This window comes from Mirounga leonina, unplaced genomic scaffold, assembly GCF_011800145.1.
Source record: "Mirounga leonina isolate KUSES-001 unplaced genomic scaffold, KU_Mleo_1.0 Mir_53, whole genome shotgun sequence".
In the NCBI taxonomy this organism is placed as follows: domain Eukaryota; kingdom Metazoa; phylum Chordata; class Mammalia; order Carnivora; family Phocidae; genus Mirounga; species Mirounga leonina.
The window spans coordinates 80,445,877-80,459,769 of record NW_023270807.1 but is presented as its reverse complement, the minus strand read 5'-3'; the positions used below and the strand labels follow the sequence as shown (position 1 = coordinate 80,459,769).

At 40.8% G+C, this 13,893-nt stretch overlaps 1 protein-coding gene and 1 pseudogene across 2 annotated transcripts in view; both read left to right on the top strand.

The window, feature by feature from the left end:
- The first annotated feature begins 1,877 nt into the window (after nt 1-1,877).
- LOC118001747 lies at nt 1,878-2,068 on the top strand (annotated as a pseudogene).
- A 10,861-nt stretch (nt 2,069-12,929) lies between these two features.
- Nucleotides 12,930-13,893, top strand: part of KIAA0408 (KIAA0408 ortholog) — a 17,601-nt gene continuing 16,637 nt past the window's right edge. For both annotated transcript variants that reach the window (XM_034990578.1, XM_034990576.1), the window contains exon 1: nt 12,930-13,165. The gene's annotated coding sequence lies outside the window, so the exon portion shown is untranslated. The remainder of the gene's footprint in view (nt 13,166-13,893) is intronic.

Below are 13,893 nucleotides of genomic sequence, written 5' to 3'. Positions count from 1 at the left end.
CCTCACCAAGTGAATTTTTGAATCCAGGCATTTGTATTTTCTTAAATTCCCAAGAACCATTTCTTTAGATGTTTGAGTTGTCTAAAGTATGTATACGCAGCCTGTCCCAAGGCTGCAGCAAGCTACATGAGGCCAGCGGTATAGAAAACTGAGGCACCTAGGTTTCAGTAGACCTTAAAGTTTCCACCATTCAGTGGATGTCCACAGCCTCCCTAGAGCATTTCCATCTTTGTTATTCGGCCTTTGCCTCTAATGACAAAGCAGTTCTAATTCCACAGTGGTGCAGTGTTAGAAGACTCTCCTTTCATTAATACTGGTTCTCGAAACCAATAAAAGCAGAGACGACAAATAGGAATGATACATGACAGAAAGGAGGACCAAGATGAAAAGTGCGTGGGTGCAGGGTCATGCACACAGCTGCAGGTGTAGGCACATGCACACCCTCAGCTGGAGCCTCAAGATGACCACACACACACACACACACACACACACACACCCTGGCAATCCACACTTTGTGGATGTGTATACAGTTATTGATGCCACAACGCTTTCCATGTGGTGTGCCACAAATCCTCTGGGAATGATGGGTGCCAGCTGACTCTGCTGTCCAAACCAAGATGAGAAGGCATATACAAGAGGTGTGAGAATGCAGCAGAAATACAGAGCATGGATCCCTGTGTATTTAACAAACATTGTAACGTGGTGGCTGTTAGGTGCAGACAAAATGAATTTCAGTGTTTACTCTTTTTAGCACGTTCAGTTGGTTGATTGACCCAGACGGACATGTAAACAGCTAACTCTAACAGATACTCTTACTGGAGTGTAAAAACAAACAAAAAGGCTCGTGGTTGCAATTTATTTTTATTGGGCACCTGATAGCATGTTGGATTTCCCTAAGAAAATGATAAAATCCCACGACATTCTTGCATGGAATGATACCATAAATAAATAAATAAATAAATAAATAAGTACAGGGGTGCTGTTTATACCTCAACAGTATCCTGTGGCCTGAATAAGAAAGGAGAGGCTAACCAAGGAAGGTCTGGGCTGATCAAAACACCAGTCCCCTCCTTAGATCTCTTGTTAGGAATTAAAGTCATCCTGCCGACAGGGTTATTAATCTTACCTATGAACTTCTAAGGCATTGGTTTTAGAGAAGAATTCATAAGAATCTTGAACTTCATCCAGGCACTCCATATATGGAAACCCAGGAAGAAATTGAGGAGGGGAAACAGGACTGACTTGTCTACTGCTCCCAGATTCTGGGGAATTGGGATCACTCTGACAGCTTCTCTGAAGTTAATGAGGCAACTTCACCATATAGTTGAATTCCAGGGAGACTCTTTCCAACTCTGCTCTACCCACTGCAGAGCCCACTTTCCGGTTTGTACCCACATGTAAGCACACACCTCTCCCACACTGCTGTGTACAGTGAGACATGCATCCAGAATCAGGGAGTTCAGACCTGCCTCTATCTCATGGGACTGCTGGGGGCCAGTATTTGGGAGGTGGTCTGAGCAAACTGCCAGGAAACACAAAGCAACCTTGCCCCTTGCTGCCTTCTCCCTGGAACGTCAGGCTGTTCTATGGGTACCCACAGTCTGTGGTACATCTCTCCCTTACATCACAGACTATAGATGTGGGAACAGAAGTTAACAAAGATGGTACTCAAGACCTCGGAAAGAGCGTCCCCTGTATCTTCTTCCCCTCCCCTTTGATCCTGTTACTTGCTTTATCTTTGTTGTACAAAGCTATTTCTAAAAGAGAAACACCCAGGTTTCTTTGTCCATTCAGAGAACAAAGTCCCCCAATTATTGAGACAAGGAATTTTCTCCTATTTGTACTTTTGAAGCTGTGCTATTTAAACATGACACTGAAGCTTTGCGCAGTGGCAATATTGTAGCCAATGAGGTTTATCCGAGGTGTGATTATTGCTAATTGAAAACTAAACATGACACTGAAGAGAAATTAAAAAAAAAACCAAACCTTATTGTAGAAAATTCCCTTGCATGCACATTCTTGGGTGTAGGGAGTGTCTTTGGTAATTTGGCCTGGATTTAAGAAAAAAAATTTAGTTGGCTATTTTTGAGCATAACTGACTCAAACTCATAAAACAAAGGAAAATTCAGTGCTGAGCCTGGAATGTGTATTGGCCTGCATTCTGCAACCTTCATTTCAATCCGTGTGGTAAGAGTTGCGACACGGTTATTTAATCAGCTGCCAGTGAAGTTTGGTATGTCAGTTTGGTAGCGAAGCCCTAACTCCAAATATTCATGCACTGCTCGTAGCTGTATTCCTGTAGAGCTCCAGCCCACTTTCATCTGCTTGTCATGCTTTGGGTCAGATGCTCTAACCGAAGGTAAGGATTGAAGTGAAAGTGGCGGAGGATGATATCAGAAAGTGAGAAAAGCTGTCCTATGTTGATTTCTGATGATATCAGAAAGTGAGAAAAGCTGTCCTATGTTGATTTTCTGTAGTCTCTGCTGAGTGTTTGAGTTGAGCTGCTTATGTATCTATGTTAACAAACAAGACTCGCTGCATGATTATCAAAGCCTAGCAAATAACATTTGTCCCTTTCTGAGGTAGTCCAACATAATGTACTGTGAAAGCACTTCAGCTCTTTAAATTCATGTTGAAAGTACCTTCTTAACCTATGCCTTTGAAAATTAAGAGGGTGTGAGGGGCAGAGAGAAGCTCATCAGTTTGTCCACTGGCCTCAAAGGCTCAAATGGCTTAGTAATGGAAGAGAATTTAAGAGGTTTTTTTTTTTTTAAATACCTTATAGAGTCTGTTATTTCTTAAAGTCAGAAAACTCAGTTTAGCATCTAGTTTATAATTTCCTTTCTTCTTTTTCATGAATATGTGCAGCTTTTGCACAATCCATGTCATTTCCTCTGTATCATGAATTCCTGGACAGATAAAACAGAGCTCGACTTTTTAAATAGAACAAGCTATGTGTCAGCCTAAATCAGTCACTTAGAACTTCAGAGGTGGAATGTAACATAACAAGTCAGCAGAATTAGTTTATTCTGGATTTTAGGTGACTGTTAGGAATCTGAGCTCCTTTACCTGGAAGGAAAAAAAATGCATACCTGCTGAGGGACCAGAGCCACTGCATGGGGAGGTCTTAGCCTTAATCTAACTGCTCAGACTCCAGATAGTGAAAATACCCGCTGTGAAGTAGCCAAAGGAAGTAGATGACGGAAAGTTAGGATTCCCCAGCCTTGTACATCACGAGCTCTTTGTTCGAAGTCCTGATATTTATAGAAAGTAGATGGATTCAGAAAAGCAAGGTAAACTCAAAATAGATAAGAAAGAATGAAGTCGCGGGACTCTTCCTGTCCAAAATATTTCAATGGAACAGCATCAACAAAAGAATATGGTGTGAGGGCCGAGGACAGCCATTGGGGTACTGTGTTCTCGTCTCGTGGACTTCCCAAGAGACCTCGGTGTGGGCCATGGGTCTGGCTGGCTCTGCAGAGTGCTCTGATCACAGTGTTCACAGAGCTGCCTGGAACTGTGGCTTTGGGCCTCGCTGTCTGTACCTGCATCTTTGGATTCTTTACCATAGTCTTCCCACGTCATGATGCCGCCTTTCTTTTCACCCGGGCACCAACCCATATGGTTAGCAGCCACCCAGACGGTCTCCCATTCTGATCTCCTCCCCTCCCTCTCCCCACTCCATGTCCCATGAAACGGATTCTTTTCCCAAGCTCCAGTCAAAGCTTACCTATATTTATTTGTTCTTCCCAGTCCTTTCTGCGTGCTAGCTCTTCTATTATGTGCCAAGGTGGGACTAGCCAGTAACTGCTTCCTCTGTCAATGAAATGTTATTAGACAATTACAAACTGGAAATACCTAATGATGATAAATCTAACACTTCTGGTTGAAGATACAGGTGGGCTGGCAACTCCCAAGGAAGGCGGGTTGGGAAAGGAGTGGGGACTTACTGCTGTGTCTTCAAATTATACCGGCTAAAGGGTCTCTCTCTCTGTCTCTTTCTTTCTCTCTCTCTCTCAGCCCTGTTTCCCTGCTAGAACTTCCTCCCAGGGAGAAATGACTCAGGGTGGCCCTCTTGTGGTGGACCGGCATTCCTGAGGTCCTTTTCTGGAATAAGAGGTAGCTCTAGAGCAATGGGTCCCGTTACTATTTCGATTTTCTTGTCATCATTATCCAAAACTCCCAAGTCAAGAATCTGGAAATAATATAATGAGATGCCAAAAACTAATTTGAGAACAGTAAGCAAAATCTATCTCTAATTTTAAATAACCCATACTCCTAAAATGTTTTATTGTTTTATTTCTTCAGAACACAGGCCAGTACTTAAAAAGAACAGTTAAAGACTGTTTCTTTTGAATATTTCTGTCATCTGGAAATGCCTGTACGTAAGCCCCATGACAGATCTGCTTGGCAAAAAGCTCTGCTGACATGCCACCAGCCCTCAGAATAGAAGAGAGAGCCAGCATCCCATGATTCTAGGGGGAAAACATCCAGCACTGGGAAAAGAGCACATTCGCTGAAACACAACAATCTAAATATGTGACGGTCTAATAGTCTGTGTGTGACTCTCATAATCTTATAACCCAAAACAGATTCTTGTCAGTATCAAAATTATATTGCTTTTGCTAAGACAGAATCCAAACCCTGTCATTCTTGGACTAAAACAACACAGGACCCAATTTGCCAGAACTAGCTGTGGAACTTTGTAAAAATTAAGAAACCCTGGCCTCATCACCTGATTCCAAAGTCTGGGGGAAAGGTTCCAGCTTTCATGTTTGTTTGTTTGTTGTTGTTGTTGTTGTTTATAATTCTCTGAGTGATTGCAGGATACAACAAGGCTGGGAGTTAACACTAAATTATGGTCCCCTTGATGGGATGCTGTGGGGACTAGGAGGAGAGGCTCTTTACATTTGTTTGTAAGTTTATTTTTGGGTAGTGGACTACTCAGGATGTGGGCAGTCATGCCACAGGTTACATTTCAGGAATCGTCAGCGTTGACCAAGCTTGTTGTGAATAAGGATTTGTCTTATTCTTCTTCTGGGCCTTAGAATCCATCAGTATACCTGGCACAGAGTGGGTGCTCACAAATATTTGTTAAATGGAACATTAATTGGAGAGCCCAAGACCTCTCCCTAAAGAATGGAAGATAATTTAAGAGTCAAGAAGAGTTCTACTAAGCAACCGAGATCATGTATCATAAAGTATTTTGAAAATTGCAAAAGACATTATTCTAGAAAGAAGGTATATTTTAAATATGTCCCCTATAATAGCCTCTAAGCTTTAGTATGTGTAAGAATGAGTTCAGTTTTTCAAAGTCATCGCTTTTCCAATTGTTTCCATTTCCTTGCCAAGGAAAATAGAAATACAATACCCTTTCTACTAGTAAATATGTTTGAAGAGTAGAAGAAAAGGGACAGAAAAAAAATTATACAAACCAGAAGTCAGAAGCCACCCAGCCTCATACACAGTCAGTTGTCATAGCATAAAGAGATTAAATAAATGACTGCTTTGTAAGGCTTCGAGATCATCATCCAGATGAAAACTATAAATTAAATGTGTACCGCCTGCTAAAGGCAAAGTTGGAACATTTATCCCCAGATTTTCTTCAACCACTAAATTAAAAATCCTTTTCTCTTTGCATTTAGACCCAAGATGTAGATTATCTCAGGCCACAGGCCTCTTTAGATAGTCAGTCATCAAGATAAATACTCTGCTATTTGATTCCTATGTTATACTCAGAAGATGGCGTATCATTTCCCTCATATGGACTTAGAAGAAGACTGAATTTAGAAGTTGACAAGGCCAGAAATCAACCCCTCATGCCCCAAATCCTTTTCCCTGGGTTCTTTTCCCTTCCCTTAAACTCCTTGGAATTTTAAACTTCAAGGCACTCCACCAAGAATGAGAAGACCGGGATTCTATTCCCAGCATTGCTAGTAAGTGGCTCTGTGACCTTGAGCAGATGACGTAGCATCAGGGCCTCTTTCCTCAGCTGTAAAACGAGAGGGTTGGCTAGATGATTTCAGAGGTCCTCTCTGGCTCTAAAATTCTCTACATCTAGAAACACCTGCTGTGACATTTATGCACTCAGTGTTCTTCTTTCACCCTTTCCAAAATGTTTTAGTCTCTGGCCTTAGGATTATTATGCATGTAGACCCTTTCAAATCCTTTTCAGGATTTTCTTTTTTGTTTCTCTACACCTAACTGGTGTTGCTACATTTACTTTACATGAAGTATTATTTTATTCATGTCCTTACATATTAGTTCTACATTGAGATAAGATTAGTATGGCACCAGATATGCACAATTCTTCCAAATTCTCTCCAATACACAGAGCAATGATTTGGGGCAATTTCATATTGGAAGGCATAAATATTTAAATGGTTTCAGAGCAATCTAGATTATACCACAAATTGCATTTTTGCCATAAGGTTTTCGGCCATCCTGACATCTGCCTGAGAATGTCAGGCACTTCAAGATATCTGAATATCCCTGAAGGGCTGAGTACACCAGCATCAGTCTTTTTATGTACATAACAGTAGAAACTTTTCTTAAAGTTTTCTTGAACAATTTTAGTGAAAAGACTCAAAAGCACTTCTGCTGAGTATTTATTGCCTTCCTAATGCTTTCATCTTCTGTATATATGGCATGGAAATTGAAGCTAATACATATAAAAATTATTCAACAAAAAGAGTTGGTAAACACTAGAATAAGTGATAGACATGGGGTGAAATTGTCAAAGTCTTTTCCTAGTTTTTGGTTCTGCCTAATTTCAGGTGAGCTTCACCATGACAAGAAGCAGATGAAGCACCTGTGGTAAATAATTACTAGGATTTCCATGAAGAGGGCATTGGAGTAGATCCTATTAAGTGATACTATAGAGGATAGCCCAACATCATTTCTCCCATAACTTAGCCACATATTATCTCAAGTTCTGATAGGATTTAGAGAACAGTCTTAATTTTATTTACAAAGGACCCATGGAAATGAAGAGGTTTGGAGTGGACGAGAGTGTCGGGGCAGGGTGAGGTTACCAGATTCTTCTGCATAGGTGCTTTGGGGCAATCCCTTTCCCCACCCCAAGATTCCCTTCTTGTCCTGGTAAGGATAGAGGCAGAAATAAGCTACCATTGTTTGGGTGCCTGGCACTAAAAGTATCCCTTCATACTCTGACAACAACCTCATGAAGTAAATATGATTATCCCTTTACAGAGGAAACACACTCCAAAGTTCACACTGATAAGTGGTGGCAGTAGAATGGAAAACAAGATCTCTGTGACAAAATTCCCCGGCCTCCAGTTAGAGAAACCAGTTCCAAGCCCTACTTGTCCACATGGGCATCTCTCTATGAACTTTGGCAAGATACGGTACATCTCAGGGTTTTATCAGTAAGACTGGGTTAATAATATCGACAGATACAGGGCGCCTGGGTGGCTCAGTCGGTTAAGCGACTGCCTTCGGCTCAGGTCATGATCCTGGAGTCCCGGGATCGAGTCCCGCATCGGGCTCCCTGCTCAGGGGAGAGTCTGCTTCTCCCTCTGACCCTCCTCCCTCTCATGCTCTCTGTCTCTCATTCTCTCTCTCGCAAATAAATAAAATCTTAAAAAAAATAATAATAATATCGACAGATACATTTGCTATGAGGGTGAACAAGGATGAAGATATATTCCAAGTACTTAACGCAGAGCTTTGCAGAGAACTGTCTCTCCATGAGTAACCACTATTATTGCTATAACTATTATATTGTTATTGCTTTTGAAGTCATGATGCCAGGCATTCAAAACACAGCACGATTTCCTTCAATTGTGCTATAGTATACGTACTAAAGTGCTACCATGAGCAGGTTACTATTTCTAAACTTTTGAGCTCCCCAAGAAATACTTGTCTGGAAGCAGGCAAAAAATCATGTGAAAATGAATATGTAATGTTTTAATGACCACACAGGAAATTCTTCAGACTTGAGGGTAAAGGTATTTTTTTAAATTTTATTTTATTATGATATGTTAATCACCATACATTACATCATTAGTTTTTGATGTAGTGTTCCATGATTCATTATTTGTGCATAACACCCAGTGCTCCATGCAGTACGTGCCCTCTTTAATACCCATCACCAGGCTAACCCATCCCCCCACCCCCCTTTCCTCTAGAACCCTCAGTTTGTTTCTCAGAGTCCATCATCTCTCATGGTTCGTCTCCCCCTCCGATTTCCCCCCCTTCATTTTTCCCTTCCTACTATCTTCTCTTTTTTTTTTTTTTTCAACATATAATGTATTATTTGTTTCAGAGGTACAGGTCTGTGATTCATCAGTCTTACACAGTTCACAGCACTTGCCATAGCACATACCCTCCCCAATGTCTATCACCCAGGCACCCCATCCCTCCCATCCCCCACCACTCCAGCAACCCTCAGTTTGTTTCCTGAGATTAAGAATTCCTCATATCAGTGAGATCATATGATACATATCTTTCTCTGATTGACTTGTTTTGCTTAGCATAATACCCTCTAGTTCCATCCACATCGTTGCAAATGGCAAGATTTTGGGTTTTTTGATGGCTGCATAATATTCCATTGTGTGTGTGTGTGTGTGTGTGTATATATATATATATATATATATACCACATCTTCTTTATCCATTCATCTGTTGATGGACATCTTGGCTCTTCCCATAGTTTGGCTATTGTGGACATTGCTGCTATAAACATTGGGGTGCACGTACCCGTTCGGATCACTACATTTGTATCTTTGCGGTAAATACCCAGTAGTGCAATTGCTGGGTCATACGGTAACTCTATTTTCAACTTTTTGAGGAACCTCCATACTGTTTTCCAGAGTGGCTGCACCAGCTTGCATTCCCACCAACAGTATAGGAGGGTTCCCCTTTCTCCGCATCCTTGCCAACATATGTCGTTTCCTGACTTGTTAATTTTAGCCATTCTGACTGGTGTGAGGTGGTATCTCACTGAGGTTTTGATTTGGATTTCCCTGATGCCAAGTGATGTTGAGCACTTTTTCATGTGTCTATTGGCCATTTGGATGTCTTCTTTGGAAAAACGTCTGTTCATGTCTTCTGCCCATTTCCTGATTAGATTATTTGTTCTTTGGGTGTTGAGTTTGGTAAGTTCTTTATAGATTTTGGATACTAGCCCTTTATCTGATAAGTCATTTGCAAATATCTTCTCCCATTCTGTCGGTTGTCTTTTGGTTTTGTTGACTGTTTCCTTTGCTATGCAAAAGCTTTTTATCTTGATGAAGTCCCAATAGTTCATTTTTGCTTTTGTTTCCCTTGCCTTTGGAGACATGTCTAGCAAGAAGTTGCTGCGGCTGAGGTCGAAGAGGTTGCTGCCTGTGTTCTTCTCTAGGATTTTGGTGGACTCCTGTCTCACATTTAGGTCTTTCAACCATTTTGAGTCTATTTTTGTGTGTGGTGTAAGGAAATGGTCCAGTTTCATTCTTCTGCATGTGGCTGTCCAATTTTCCCAACACCATTTGTTGAAGAGACTGTCTTTTTTCCATTGGACATTCTTTCCTGCTTTGTCGAAGATGAGTTGACCATAGAGTTGAGGGTCTATTTCTGGGCCCTCTATTTTGTTCCATTGATCTATGTGTCTGTTTTTGCGCCAGTACCATACTGTCTTGATGATGACAGCTTTGTAATAGAGCTGGAAGTCTGGAATTGTGATGCCACCAGCTTTGCTTTTCTTTTTCAACATTCCTCTGGCTATTCAGGGTCTTTTATGGTTCCACACAAATTTTAGGATTATTTGTTCCATTTCTTTGAAAAAAGTGGATGGTATTTTGATAGGGATAGCATTAAATGTGTAGACTGCTCTAGGTAGCATTGACATCTTCACAATATTTGTTCTTCCAATCCATGAGCATGGAACATTTTTCCATTTCTTTGTGTCTTCCTCATTTTCTTTCATGAGTAATTTATAGTTTTCTGAGTACAGATTCTTTGCCTCTTTGGTTAGATTTATTCCTAGGTATCTTATGGTTTTGGGTGCAATTGTAAATGGGATCAACTCCTTAATTTCTCTTTCTTCTGTCTTGTTGTTGGTGTATAGGAATGCCACTGATTTCTGTGCATTGATTTTATATCCTGCCACTTTACTGATAACAAAATCAAAGAAACACATCGACAATATAATACTAGTAGGGGACTTTAACACTCCCCTCACTGAAATGGACAGATCATCTAAGCAAAAGATCAACAAGGAAATAAAGACTTTAAATGACACACTGGACCAAATGGACTTCACAGATGTATTCAGAACATTCCATCCCAAAGCAACAGAATACACATTCTTCTCTAGTGCCCATGGAACATTCTCCAGAATAGATCACATCCTAGGTCACAAATCATGTCTCAACTGGTACCAAAAGATTGAGATCATTCCCTGCATATTTTCAGGCCACAATGCTTTGAAACTAGAACTCAATCACAAGAGGAAGTCGGAAAGAACTCAAATACATGGAGGCTAAAGAGCATCCTACTAAAGAATGAATGGGTCAACCAGGAAATTAAAGAAGAATTTAAAAAATTCATGGAAACCAATGAAAACGCAAACACAACTGTTCAAAATCTTTGGGATGCAGCAAAGGCAGTCCTAAGAGGAAAGTATATAGCAATATAAGCCTTTCTCAAGAAACAAGAAAGGTCTCAAATACACAACCTAACCCTACATCTAAGGGAGCTGGAGAAAGAACAGCAAATAAAGTCTAAACCCAGCAGGAGAAGAGAAATAATAAAGATCAGAGCAGAAATCAATGAAATAGAAAGCTGGTTCTTTGAAAGAATTAATAAGATTGATAAACCCCTGGCCACACTTATCAAAAAGAAAAGAGAAACAACCCAAATAAATAAAATCATGAATGAAAGGGGAGAGATCACAACCAACACCAAAGGAATACAAACAATTATAAGAACATATTATGAGCAACTATATGCCAGCAAATTAAATAATCTGGAAGAAATGGATGCATTCCTAGAGATGTATAAACTACCAAAACTGAACCAGGAAGAAATAGAAAACCTGAACAGACCTATAACCACTAAGGAAATTGAAGCAGTAATCAAAAATCTCCCAACAAACAAGAGCCCGGGGCCAGATGGCTTCCAAGGGGAATTCTACCAAACATTTATTTTTTTTTAAAGATTTTATTTATTTCTTTGACAGAGAGAGACACAGCAAGAGAAGGAACACAAGAAGAGGGAGTGGGAGAGGGAGAAGCAGGCTTCCCGCCGAGCAGGGAGCCCAATGCGGGGCTCGATCCCAGCACCCTGGGATCATGACCTGAGCCGAAGGCAGACGCTTAACCACTGAGCTACCCAGGCACCCTTCTACCAAACATTTAAAGAAGAATTAATACCTATTCTTCTGAAACTGTTCCAAAAAATAGAAATGGAAGGAAAGTTTCCAAACTTATTTTATGAGGCCAGCATTGCCTTGATCCCAAAATCAGACAAAGACCCCATCAAAAAGGAGAATTACAGACCAATATCCCTGATGAACATGGATGCAAAAATTCTCACCAAAATACTAGCCAATAGGATCCAACAGTACATTAAAAGGATTATTCACCACGACCAAGTGGGATTTATTCCTGGGCTGCAAGTTTGGTTCAACATCGGCAAATCAATCAATGTGATACAATACATTAATAAAAGAAAGAGCAAGAACTATATGGTCCTCTCTAGACTCAGAAAAAGCATTTGACAAAGTATAGCATCCTTTCTTGATTAAAACTCTTCAGAGTATAGGGATAGAGGGCACATACCTCAATATCATAAAAGCCATCTATGAAAAACCCACAGCGAATATCATTCTCAATGGGGAAAAACTGAAAGCTTTCCCCCTAAGGTCAGGAACACGGCAGGGATGTTCACTATCACCACTGCTATTCAACATAGTACTAGAAGTCCTAGCCACAGCAATCAGACAACAAAAAGAAATAAAAGACATCTGAATCAGCAAAGAAGAAGTCAAACTCTCACTCTTTGCAGATGATATGATACTTTATGTGGAAAACCCAAAAGACCACCCCAAAACTGCTAGAACTCATACAGGAATTCAGTAAAGTGGCAGGAGGGTAAAGGTATTTAAACCTTTAACTGGCTTATTTGCTGAAATACACACAAAATTGTCTTAGACACTTTCTTATAACTCAGTTAAACTGAACGTGAGCAGAGACATGCATGTTCAAGTTCATGCACAACCTGGAAATGTTGCTGGGGAGGCATCTCTCCCAACATTTCCAGGATAGATGGATTTGGCCACGGTCTAGGGAGCCTCTCCATATACTTGGGCTCTGGTAGACCTCAGTTGAAAGCAAGCACATGGGTTTTTCATTGTTGTTGTTTTCTCCTTCCATAATAAATATCATTCTTTCCCACGGTCTCTGATTTCCTCTGGCAGAAAGACATCAGCTATCACTGTAGATACAGACCACAAGCTGTCATAGAAACGCAAAGCTATGAGGTTGGTCTCTCTCTATGTCCCACTTCTACTTTATTTAAAGACAGAGGTTTGATACGTTTTCAGAGATCTCTGGAGCCAGCTACGTGTGTTGTTCTGCCACATCCAGACACCTACTTGTCAAGGCACTGAAGAGTGCTTTCTGACTCTAGCTAAAAAGGGGAAAGAGGGAGGAGGTGTGCAAGGAGATAATTCTTGCCTGTAAAAAATGAGTTGACTTTTCCAAATAAAATCTAAAATTGGCCATTGTCATTGTGTGATATTAACACCAGCTCTTTTGGCAAGCTTGAAAATACTGGGCTCCATTATAAAAGCTAAAAATGTCCTGGACCTGGAGTTGTTTACCCAGAGTATGAGCTGGTCTAAAGTTACAGAGCCCTGGTTGGAAGAGTGGCTTGAAGGCCGCCTCCAAGTAACTGACGTCACTGTAGTCTCAGCTGCTGCTGCGACACTGAGCTGAACGGCTTTTTGACTTGTGAAAGGGGTGAAGGTTTCAAAGGGACTTGTCAGGACCGCTCTGTTGAATGGTTGGAGGGATTTTGCATTCCCATTTCTTGCAAAGAAGCAAGATTCACCGAGCTGAGACTTTCGTCTTTTTAAAAAAAAAACAAAAAACTAGCTATTCTTCCACTGCTAGCTTGACCAGTGGTGGAACATCCATAGGATTTCTCCCCAGAGCAAAAAGGTATGTTTCTTTCTAGCAGTTTGAAATCGAGGGACTCATTGTGGCAAAATAGAGAGGGGCTGCTGCTGATGTGGTTTGAACTCTGGGCACTGTTGAAGCAGAGGGTTGGTTCAACATCTGCCTCTTTCAGTGTCTGTGTCTGGGCTTAAAAAGAGTGGGCGGGCTGCATAGTGGATTTTACTGACTCCCGGGAAAGAGAGGGTTCAGCTGCTGTGAGTGGGTTTCTCAACTCTGGACTGACAGTGACATCCACCCTCTGAAACTGTGTTTTTCAAACACTGCTTCTAAGTACTTTGAGCAGCACTTTGCCCGCCGTGGGATTTCACTAAACGTATTTATTAGAATGCTATTTTTCACCAGTATGAAGACTGTTTACATTTACAGAGGAAAGTTCACCCCCCTTGAGACTGTTGGTATTTGAAAATTACAATGAAAAATAAATGTAGTTCATTCAGGCTGATGGTTTGCTCACTCCGTGACTAGTGTTTCTGTCATTTGAGTGGAAGTGCGTGACATTCATAACCGGTTAATCTGCGGTTAGCGGGGAACATTACCATGACATCTTCTGTTGTTTAAGTTGATTAATTTTAGATACTTATTTACCCAAGCCAAACGTTTCTTTCAAAGGTTTTCTAAGTTAAGAGAAGTAAAATCAGTGCGTCTCTATCTCAGAAGTTTTCTTTCTTCTTCTTCTTCTTCTTCTTCTTCTTCTTCTTCTTCTTCTTCTT